The sequence below is a fragment of the Hydractinia symbiolongicarpus genome, chromosome 6, assembly GCF_029227915.1.
Source record: "Hydractinia symbiolongicarpus strain clone_291-10 chromosome 6, HSymV2.1, whole genome shotgun sequence".
Lineage (NCBI taxonomy): Eukaryota > Metazoa > Cnidaria > Hydrozoa > Anthoathecata > Hydractiniidae > Hydractinia > Hydractinia symbiolongicarpus.
Window position 1 is genome coordinate 7,316,597 of NC_079880.1, and position 11,765 is coordinate 7,328,361.

The window sequence follows — 11,765 nt, forward strand, 5'->3', positions numbered from 1 at the left end:
ATCGCATTTATCAGGTCACAGTCCAAAGTTAGTTCAATTAAGTCCCACAGTCAATCGTTGCATAGTTAAAAGCGATGCAACCTAGTAATATGAGAAAAATATCGCTAAATACATGATGGTACGAATATGTGACGCAACTATTGTAGTTGAAACGGACTGAGTTAAAAAGTGACTTTCTCATCTTAATTTTTAAATGAAGCGCTACCACATCGCCCATTGTAATCGCTGAGTTGCGGCGATCATGTCAAATTAAGAAGAATGTTATTTGTTGGAGTCCAATTGTCTCACTTATAACATTTTTTAACGTCACAGTCCAAAATCAGTTCAATTATGTGCCACAATCAATCGTTTCACTGGTAAAAGCGATGCAACCTAGTAATATGAGAAAAATATCGCTAAATACATGATGGTACGAATATGTGACGCAACCATTGTAACTGAAGCGAATTGATACCCTTAGAAAGTCAATGAAATGTAGTTCTTGAATCTGTCTCTATTTCTTCTGCGCGTCCTAACGCCTACGATTGGTCCCACAGCACAAAATGACTTACTTGTCTACATTTTGAATAAAGCGCTACCCCAGCGCCCAGTGTAATCGCTGAGTTCTGGCAATCATGTCAAATTAAGAAGAATGTTATTTCTTGGAGTCCAATTGTCTCACTTATCACATTTATAAGGTCATAGTCCAAAATCAGTTCAATTAAGTCCCACAGTCTATCGTTTCACTGTTAAAAGCGATACAACTTAGTAATCTCGGAAAAAATCACTAAATACATGTTGGTACGAATATGTGACGCAACTGTTGTAGTTGAAACGGACTGATACCGTTAGAAAGTCAATAAAATGTAGTATTTGAAACTGTCTCTATTTCTTCAGCGCGCGCTAAGGGCTAGGATTGGTCCCACAGTAAAAATTGACTTATTTATCTAAGTTTTTAAATGAAGCGCTACCACAGCGCCCAGTATTATCGCTGAGTATTGTTAATCATGTCAAATTAAGAAGAATGTTATTTCTTGGAAACCAATTGTCTCACTTATAACATCTATAAGGTCACAGTCCAAAGGATTGGTCCCAAAGTAAAAATTGACTTATTTATCTAAAATTTTAAATGAAGCGCTACCACAGCCCCCAGTATAATCGCTGAGTTTCGGCAATCATGTCAAACTAAGAAGAATGTTATTTCTTGGAATCCAATTGACTCACTTATAACATTTATAAGGTCACAGTCGAAAATCAGTTCAATTAAGTGCCACAGTCAATCGTTTCACTGTTAAATGCAATGCAACCTAGTAATGTGAGAAAAATATCGCTAAATACATGTTGGCACGAATATGTGACGCAACCGTTGTAACTGAAGCGGATTAATACCGTTAGAAAGTCAATGAAATATAGTTTTTGAAACTGTCGCAATTTCTTCACTGCGCAATAACGGCTAGGATTGGTCCCACAGTAAAAATGACTTATTAATCTAAATTTTTAAATGAAGCGCTACCACAGCGCCCAGTGTAATCGCTGAGTTCCGGCAATCATGTCAAATTAAGAAGAATGTTATTTCTTGGAGTCCAATGGTCTCATTTATCACATTTATCAGGTCACAGTCCAAAGTTAGTTCAATTAAGTCCCACAGTCAATCGTTGCATAGTTAAAAGCGATGCAACCTAGTAATATGAGAAAAATATCGCTAAATACATGATGGTACGAATATGTGACGCAACTGTTGTAGTTGAAACGGACTGATACCGTTAGAAAGTCAATAAAATGTAGTATTTGAAACTGTCTCTATTTTTTCAGCGCGCGCTAAGGGCTAGGATTGGTCCCACAGTAAAAATTGACTTATTTATCTAAATTTTTAAATGAAGCGCTACCACAGCGCCCAGTATTATCGCTGAGTGTCGTTAATCATGTCAAATTAAGAAGAATGTTATTTCTTGGAAACCAATTGTCTCACTTATAACATTTATAAGGTCACAGTCCAAAGGATTGGTCCCAAAGTAAAAATGACTTATTTATATAAACTTTTAAATGAAGCGCTACCACAGCGCCCAGTTTAATCGCTGAGTTCCGGCAATCACGTCAAATTAAGAAGAATGTTATTTCTTGGATCCCAATTGTCTCACTTATCACATTTATAAGGTCATAGTCCAAAATCAGTTCAATTAAGTCCCACAGTCAATCGTTTCACTTTTAAAAGCGATACAACTTAGTAATATCGGAAAAAATCCCTAAATACATGTTGGTACGAATATGTGACGCAACTGTTGTAGTTGAAACGGACTGACACCGTTAGAAAGTCAATAAAAAGTAGTATTTGAAGCTGTCTTGATTTCTTCAGCGCGCGCTAAGGGCTAGGATTGGTCCCACAGTAAAAATTGACTTATTTATCTAAAATTTTAAATGAAGCGCTACCACAGCGCCCAGTATAATCGCTGAGTTTCGGCAATCATGTCAAACTAAGAAGAATGTTATTTCTTGGAGTCCAATTGTCTCACTTATCACATTTTAAAGGTCATAGTCCAAAATCAGTTCAATTAAGTCCCACAGTCTATCGTTTCACTGTTAAAAGCGATACAACTTAGTAATCTCGGAAAAAATCACTAAATACATGTTGGTACGAATATGTGACGCAACTGTTGTAGTTGAAACTGACTGATACCGTTAGAAAGTCAATAAAATGTAGTATGTGAAACTGTCTCTATTTTTTCAGCGCGCTCTAAGGGCTAGGATTGGTCCCACAGTAAAAATTGACTTATTTATCTAAATTTTTAAATGAAGCGCTACCACAGCGCCCAGTATTATCGCTGAGTGTCGTTAATCAAGTCAAATTAAGAAGAATGTTATTTCTTGGAAACCAATTGTCTCACTTATAACATTTATAAGGTCACAGTCCAAAGGATTGGTTCCAAAGTAAAAATGACTTATTTATATAAATTTTTAAATGAAGCGCTACCACAGCGCCCAGTTTAATCGCTGAGTTCCGGCAATCACGTCAAATTAAGAAGAATGTTATTTCTTGGAGCCCAATTGTCTCATTTATCACATTTATAAGGTCATAGTCCAAAATCAGTTCAATTAAGTCCCACAGTCAATCGTTTAACTTTTAAAAGCGATACAACTTAGTAATATCGGAAAAAATCCCTAAATACATGTTGGTACGAATATGTGACGCAACTGTTGTAGTTGAAACGGACTGACACCGTTAGAAAGTCAATAAAATGTAGTATTTGAAACTGTCTTGATATCTTCAGCGCGCGCTAAGGGCTAGGATTGGTCCCACAGTAAAAATTGACTTATTTATCTAAAATTTTAAATGAAGCGCTACCACAGCGCCCAGTATAATCGCTGAGTTTCGGCAATCATGTCAAACTAAGAAGAATGTTATTTCTTGGAGTCCAATTGTCTCACTTATCACATTTATAAGGTCATAGTCCAAAATCAGTTCAATTAAGTCCCACAGTCTATGGTTTTACTGTTAAAAGCGATACAACTTAGTAATCTCGGAAAAAATCACTAAAGACATGTTGGTACGAATATGTGACGCAACTGTTGTAGTTGAAACGGACTGATACCGTTAGAAAGTCAATAAAATGTAGTTTGTGAAACTGTCTCTATTTTTTCAGCGCGCTCTAAGGGCTAGGATTGGTCCCACAGTAAAAATTGACTTATTTATCTAAATTTTTAAATGAAGCGCTACCACAGCGCCCAGTATTATCGCGGAGTGTCGTTAATCATGTCAAATTAAGAAGAATGTTATTTCTTGGAAACCAATTGTCTCACTTATAACATTTATAAGGTCACAGTCCAAAGGATTGGTCCCAAAGTAAAAATGACTTATTTATCTAAATTTTTAAATGAAGCGCTACCACAGCGCCCAGTATAATCGCTGAGTTCCGGCAATCACGTCAAATTAAGAAGAATGTTATTTCTTGGAGCCCAATTGTCTCACTTATCACATTTATAAGGTCATAGTCCAAAATCAGTTCAATTAAGTCCCACAGTCAATCGTTTCACTTTTAAAAGCGATACAACTTAGTATTATCGGAAAAAATCCCTAAATACATGTTGGTACGTATGTGTGACGCAACTGTTGTAGTTGAAACGGACTGTCACCGTTAGAAAGTCAATAAAATGTAGTATTTGAAACTGTCTTGATTTCTTCAGCGCGCGCTAAGGGCTAGGATTGGTCCCACAGTAAAAATTGACTTATTTATCTAAAATTTCAAATGAAGCGCTACCACAGCGCCCAGTATAATCGCTGAGTTTCGGCAATCATGTCAAACTAAGAAGAATGTTATTTCTTGGAATCCAATTGTCTCACTTATAACATTTATAAGGTCACAGTCCAAAATCAGTTCAATTAAGTGCCACAGTCAATCGTTTCACTGTTAAATGCAATGCAACCTAGTAATGTGAGAAAAATATCGCTAAATACATGTTGGTACGAATATGTGACGCAACCGTTGTAACTGAAGCGGATTAATACCGTTAGAAAGTCAATGAAATATAGTTTTTGAAACTGTTGCTATTTCTTCAGCGCACGCTAACGGCTAGGATTCCTCCAACAGTTAAAAAGTGACTTTTTCATCTTAATTTTCAAATGAAGCGCTACCACATCGCCCATTGTAATCGCTGAGTTGCGGTAATCATGTCAAATTAAGAAGAATGTTATTTGTTGGAGTCCAATTGTCTCACTTATAACATTTTTTAACGTCACAGTCCAAAATCAGTTCAATTATGTGCCACAATCAGTCGTTTCACTGGTAAAAGCGATGCAACCTAGTAATATGAGAAAAATATCGCTAAATACATGATGGTACGAATATGTGACGCAACCGTTGTAACTGAAGCGAATTGATACCCTTAGAAAGTCAATGAAATGTAGTTTTTGAATCTGTCTCTATTTCTTCTGCGCGTCCTAACGGCTACGATTGGTCTCACAGCACAAAATGACTTACTTTTCTACATTTTGAATAAAGCGCTACCCCAGCGCCCAGTGTAATCGCTGAGTTCTGGCAATCATGTCAAATTAAGAAGAATGTTATTTCTTGGAGTCCAATTGTCTCACTTATCACATTTATAAGGTCATAGTCCAAAATCAGTTCAATTAAGTCCCACAGTCAATCGTTTCACTTTTAAAAGCGATACAACTTAGTAATATCGGAAAAAATCCCTAAATACATGTTGGTACGAATGTGTGACGCAACTGTTGTAGTTGAGACGGACTGACACCGTTAGAAAGTCAATAAAATGTAGTATTTGAAACTGTCTTGATTTCTTCAGCGCGCGCTAATGGCTAGGATTGGTCCCACAGTAAAAATGACTTATTTATCTAAATTTTTAAATGAAGCGCTACCACAGCGCCCAGTGTAATCGCTGAGTTCCGGCAATCATGTCAAATTAAGAAGAATGTTATTTCTTGGAGTCCAATGGTCTCATTTATCACATTTATCAGGTCACAGTCCAAAGTTAGTTCAATTAAGTCCCACAGTCAATCGTTGCATAGTTAAAAGCGATGAAATCTAGTAACATCAGAGAAATATCGCTAAATACATGTTGGTACGAATATGTGACCCAACCATTGTAACTCAAACGGACTGACACTGTTAGAAAGTCAGTGAAATGTAGCATTTGAAACTGTCTCTATTTCTTCAGCGCACGCTAACGGCTAGGATTCCTCCAACAGTTAAAATTGACTTTTTCATCTAAATTTTCAAATGAAGCGCTACCACATCGCCCATTGTAATTGCTGAGTTGCGGCAATCATGTCAAATTAAGAAGAATGTTATTTGTTGGAGTCCAATTGTCTCACTTATAACATTTTTTAACGTCACAGTCCAAAATCAGTTCAATTATGTGCCACAATCAATCGTTTCACTGGTAAAAGCGATGCAACCTAGTAATATGAGAAAAATATCACTAAATACATGATGGTACGAATATGTGACGCAACCGTTTTAACTGAAGCGAATTGATACCCTTAGAAAGTCAATGAAATGTAGTTTTTTCTGTCTCTATTTCTTCTGCGCGTCCTAACGCCTACGATTGGTCCCACAGCACAAAATGACTTACTTGTCTACATTTTGAATAAAGCGCTACCCCAGCGCCCAGTGTAATCGCTGAGTTCTGGCAATCATGTCAAATTAAGAAGAATGTTATTTCTTGGAGTCCAATTGTCTCACTTATCACATTTATAAGGTCATAGTCCAAAATCAGTTCAATTAAGTCCCACAGTCTATCGTTTTACTGTTAAAAGCGATACAACTTAGTAATCTCGGAAAAAATCACTAAATACATGCTGGTACGAATATGTGACGCAACTGTTGTAGTTGAAACGGACTGATACCGTTAGAAAGTCAATAAAATGTAGTATTTGAAACTGTCTCTATTTCTTCAGCGCGCGATAAGGGCTAGGATTGGTCCCACAGTAAAAATTGACTTATTTATCTAAGTTTTTAAATGAAGCGCTACCACAGCGCCCAGTATTATCGCTGAGTGTTGTTAATCATGTCAAATTAAGAAGAATGTTATTTCTTGGAAACCAATTGTCTCACTTATAACATTTATAAGGTCACACTCCAAAGGATTGGTCCCAAAGTAAAAATGACTTATTTATCTAAATTTTTAAATGAAGCGCTGCCACAGCGCCCAGTGTAATCGCTGAGTTCCGGCAATCACGTCAAATTAAGAAGAATGTTATTTCTTGGAGCCCAATTGTCTCACTTATCACATTTATAAGGTCATAGTCCAAAATCAGTTCAATTAAGTCCCACAGTCAATCGTTTCACTTTTAAAAGCGATACAACTTAGTAATATCGGAAAAAATCCCTAAATACATGATGGTACGAATATGTGACGCAACCGTTGTAACTGAAGCGAATTGATACCCTTAGAAAGTCAATGAAATGTAGTTTTTGAATCTGTCTCTATTTCTTCTGCGCGTCCTAACGCCTACGATTGGTCCCACAGCACAAAATGACTTACTTTTCTACATTTTGAATAAAGCGCTACCCCAGCGCCCAGTGTAATCGCTGAGTTCTGGCAATCATGTCAAATTAAGAAGAATGTTATTTCTTGGAGTCCAATTGTCTCACTTATCACATTTATAAGGTCATAGTCCAAAATCAGTTCAATTAAGTGCCACAGTCAATCGTTTCACTGTTAAATGCAATGCAACCTAGTAATGTGAGAAAAATATCGCTAAATACATGTTGGTACGAATATGTGACGCAACCGTTGTAACTGAAGCGGATTAATACCGTTAGAAAGTCAATGAAATATAGTTTTTGAAACAGTCGCAATTTCTTCACCGCGCAATAACGGCTAGGATTGGTCCCACAGTAAAAATGACTTATTTATCTAAATTTTTAAATGAAGCGCTACCACAGCGCCCAGTGTAATCACTGAGTTCCAGCAATCATGTCAAATTAAGAAGAATGTTATTTCTTGGAGTCCAATGGTCTCATTTATCACATTTATCAGGTCACAGTCCAAAGTTAGTTCAATTAAGTCCCACAGTCAATCGTTGCATAGTTAAAAGCGATGAAATCTAGTAACATCAGAGAAATATCGCTAAATACATGTTGGTACGAATATGTGACCCAACCATTGTAACTCAAACGAACCGACACTGTTAGAAAGTCAGTGAAATGTAGCATTTGAAACTGTCTCTATTTCTTCAGCGCACGCTAACGGCTAGGATTCCTCCAACAGTTAAAAAGTGACTTTTTCATCTTAATTTTCAAATGAAGCGCTACCACATCGCCCATTGTAATTGCTGAGTTGCGGCAATCATGTCAAATTAAGAAGAATGTTATTTGTTGGAGTCCAATTGTCTCACTTATAACATTTTTTAACGTCACAGTCCAAAATCAGTTCAATTATGTGCCACAATCAGTCGTTTCACTGGTAAAAGCGATGCAACCCAGTAATATGAGAAAAATATCGCTAAATACATGATGGTACGAATATGTGACGCAACCGTTGTAACTGAAGCGAATTGATACCCTTAGAAAGTCAATGAAATGTAGTTTTTGAATCTGTCTCTATTTCTTCTGCGCGTCCTAACGCCTACGATTGGTCCCACAGCACAAAATGACTTACTTTTCTACATTTTGAATAAAGCGCTACCCCAGCGCCCAGTGTAATCGCTGAGTTCTGGCAATCATGTCAAATTAAGAAGAATGTTATTTCTTGGAGTCCAATTGTCTCACTTATCACATTTATAAGGTCATAGTCCAAAATCAGTTCAATTAAGTCCCACAGTCAATCGTTTCACTTTTAAAAGCGATACAACTTAGTAATATCGGAAAAAATCCCTAAATACATGTTGGTACGAATGTGTGACGCAACTGTTGTAGTTGAAACGGACTGACACCGTTAGAAAGTCAATAAAATGTAGTATTTGAAACTGTCTTGATTTCTTCAGCGCGCGCTAAGGGCTAGGATTGGTCCCACAGTAAAAATGACTTATTTATCTAAATTTTTAAATGAAGCGCTACCACAGCGCCCAGTGTAATCGCTGAGTTCCGGCAATCATGTCAAATTAAGAAGAATGTTATTTCTTGGAGTCCAATGGTCTCATTTATCACATTTATCAGGTCACAGTCCAAAGTTAGTTCAATTAAGTCCCACAGTCAATCGTTGCATAGTTAAAAGCGATGAAATCTAGTAACATCAGAGAAATATCGCTAAATACATGTTGGTACGAATATGTGACCCAACCATTGTAACTCAAACGGACTGACACTGTTAGAAAGTCAGTGAAATGTAGCATTTGAAACTGTCTCTATTTCTTCAGCGCACGCTAACGGCTAGGATTCCTCCAACAGTTAAAAAGTGACTTTTTCATCTTAATTTTCAAATGAAGCGCTACCACATCGCCCATTGTAATTGCTGAGTTGCGGCAATCATGTCAAATTAAGAAGAATGTTATTTGTTGGAGTCCAATTGTCTCACTTATAACATTTTTTAACGTCACAGTCCAAAATCAGTTCAATTATGTGCCACAATCAATCGTTTCACTGGTAAAAGCGATGCAACCTAGTAATATGAGAAAAATATCGCTAAATACATGATGGTACGAATATGTGACGCAATCGTTTTAACTGAAGCGAATTGATACCCTTAGAAAGTCAATGAAATGTAGTTTTTGAATCTGTCTCTATTTCTTCTGCGCGTCCTAACGCCTACGATTGGTCCCACAGCACAAAATGACTTACTTGTCTACATTTTGAATAAAGCGCTACCCCAGCGCCCAGTGTAATCGCTGAGTTCTGGCAATCATGTCAAATTAAGAAGAATGTTATTTCTTGGAGTCCAATTGTCTCACTTATCACATTTATAAGGTCATAGTCCAAAATCAGTTCAATTAAGTCCCACAGTCTATCGTTTTACTGTTAAAAGCGATACAACTTAGTAATCTCGGAAAAAATCACTAAATACATGTTGGTACGAATATGTGACGCAACTGTTGTAGTTGAAACGGACTGATACCGTTAGAAAGTCAATAAAATGTAGTATTTGAAACTGTTTCTATTTCTTCAGCGCGCGATAAGGGCTAGGATTGGTCCCACAGTAAAAATTGACTTATTTATCTAAGTTTTTAAATGAAGCGCTACCACAGCGCCCAGTATTATCGCTGAGTGTTGTTAATCATGTCAAATTAAGAAGAATGTTATTTCTTGGAAACCAATTGTCTCACTTATAACATTTATAAGGTCACACTCCAAAGGATTGGTCCCAAAGTAAAAATGACTTATTTATCTAAATTTTTAAATGAAGCGCTACCACAGCGCCCAGTGTAATCGCTGAGTTCCGGCAATCACGTCAAAATAAGAAGAATGTTATTTCTTGGAGCCCAATTGTCTCACTTATCACATTTATAAGGTCATAGTCCAAAATCAGTTCAATTAAGTCCCACAGTCAATCGTTTCACTTTTAAAAGCGATACAACTTAGTAATATCGGAAAAAATCCCTAAATACATGTTGGTACGAATGTGTGACGCAACTGTTGTAGTTGAAACGGACTGACACCGTTAGAAAGTCAATAAAATTTAGTATTTGAAACTGTCTTGATTTCTTCAGCGCGCGCTAAGGGCTAGGATTGGTCCCACAGTAAAAATTGACTTATTTATCTAAAATTTTAAATGAAGCGCTACCACAGCGCCCAGTATAATCGCTGAGTTTCGGCAATCATGTCAAACTAAGAAGAATGTTATTTCTTGGAATCCAATTGTCTCAGTTATAACATTTATAAGGTCACAGTCCAAAATCAGTTCAATTAAGTGCCACAGTCAATCGTTTCACTGTTAAATGCAATGCAACCTAGTAATGTGAGAAAAATATCGCTAAATACATGTTGGCACGAATATGTGACGCAACCGTTGTAACTGAAGCGGATTAATACCGTTAGAAAGTCAATGAAATATAGTTTTTGAAACTGTCGCAATTTCTTCACCGCGCAATAAGGGCTAGGATTGGTCCCACAGTAAAAATGACTTATTAATCTAAATTTTTAAATGAAGCGCTACCACAGCGCCCAGTGTAATCGCTGAGTTCCGGCAATCATGTCAAATTGTGAAGAATGTTATTTCTTGGAGTCCAATGGTCTCATTTATCACATTTATCAGGTCACAGTCCAAAGTTAGTTCAATTAAGTCCCACAGTCAATCGTTGCATAGTTAAAAGCGATGAAATCTAGTAACACCAGAGAAATATTGCTAAATACATATTGGTACAAATATGTGACCCAACCATTGTAACTCAAACGGACTGACACTGTTAGAAAGTCAGTGAAATGTAGCATTTGAAACTGTCTCTATTTCTTCAGCGCACGCTAACGGCTAGGATTCCTCCAACAGTTAAAAAGTGACTTTTTCATCTTAATTTTCAAATGAAGCGCTACCACATCGCCCATTGTAATCGCTGAGTTGCGGCAATCATGTCAAACTAAGAAGAATGTTATTTCTTGGAGTCCAATTGTCTCACTTATCACATTTATAAGGTCATAGTCCAAAATCAGTTCAATTAAGTCCCACAGTCTATCGTTTCACTGTTAAAAGCGATACAACTTAGTAATCTCGGAAAATATCACTAAATACATGTTGGTGCGAATATGTGACGCAACTGTTGTAGTTGAAACGGACTGATACCGTTAGAAAGTCAATAAAATGTAGTATGTGAAACTGTCTCTATTTTTTCAGCGCGCTCTAAGGGCTAGGATTGGTCCCACAGTAAAAATTGACTTATTTATCTAAATTTTTAAATGAAGCGCTACCACAGCGCCCAGTATAATCGCTGAGTTCCGGCAATCACGTCAAATTAAGAAGAGTGTTATTTCTTGGAGCCCAATTGTCTCACTTATCACATTTATCAGGTCATAGTCCAAAATCAGTTCAATTAAGTCCCACAGTCAATCGTTTCACTTTTAAAAGCGATACAACTTAGTATTATCGGAAAAAATCCCTAAATACATGTTGGTACGAATGTGTGACGCAACTGTTGTAGTTGAAACGGACTGATACCGTTAGAAAGTCAATAAATTGTAGTATTTGAAACTGTCTTGATTTCTTCAGCGCGCGCTAAGGGCTAGGATTGGTCCCACAGTAAAAATTGACTTAATTATCTAAAATTTTAAATGAAGCGCTACCACAGCGCCCAGTATAATCGCTGAGTTTCGGCAATCATGTCAAACTAAGAAGAATGTTATTTCTTGGAATCCATTTGTCTCACTTATAACATTTATAAGGTCACAGTCCAAAATCAGTTC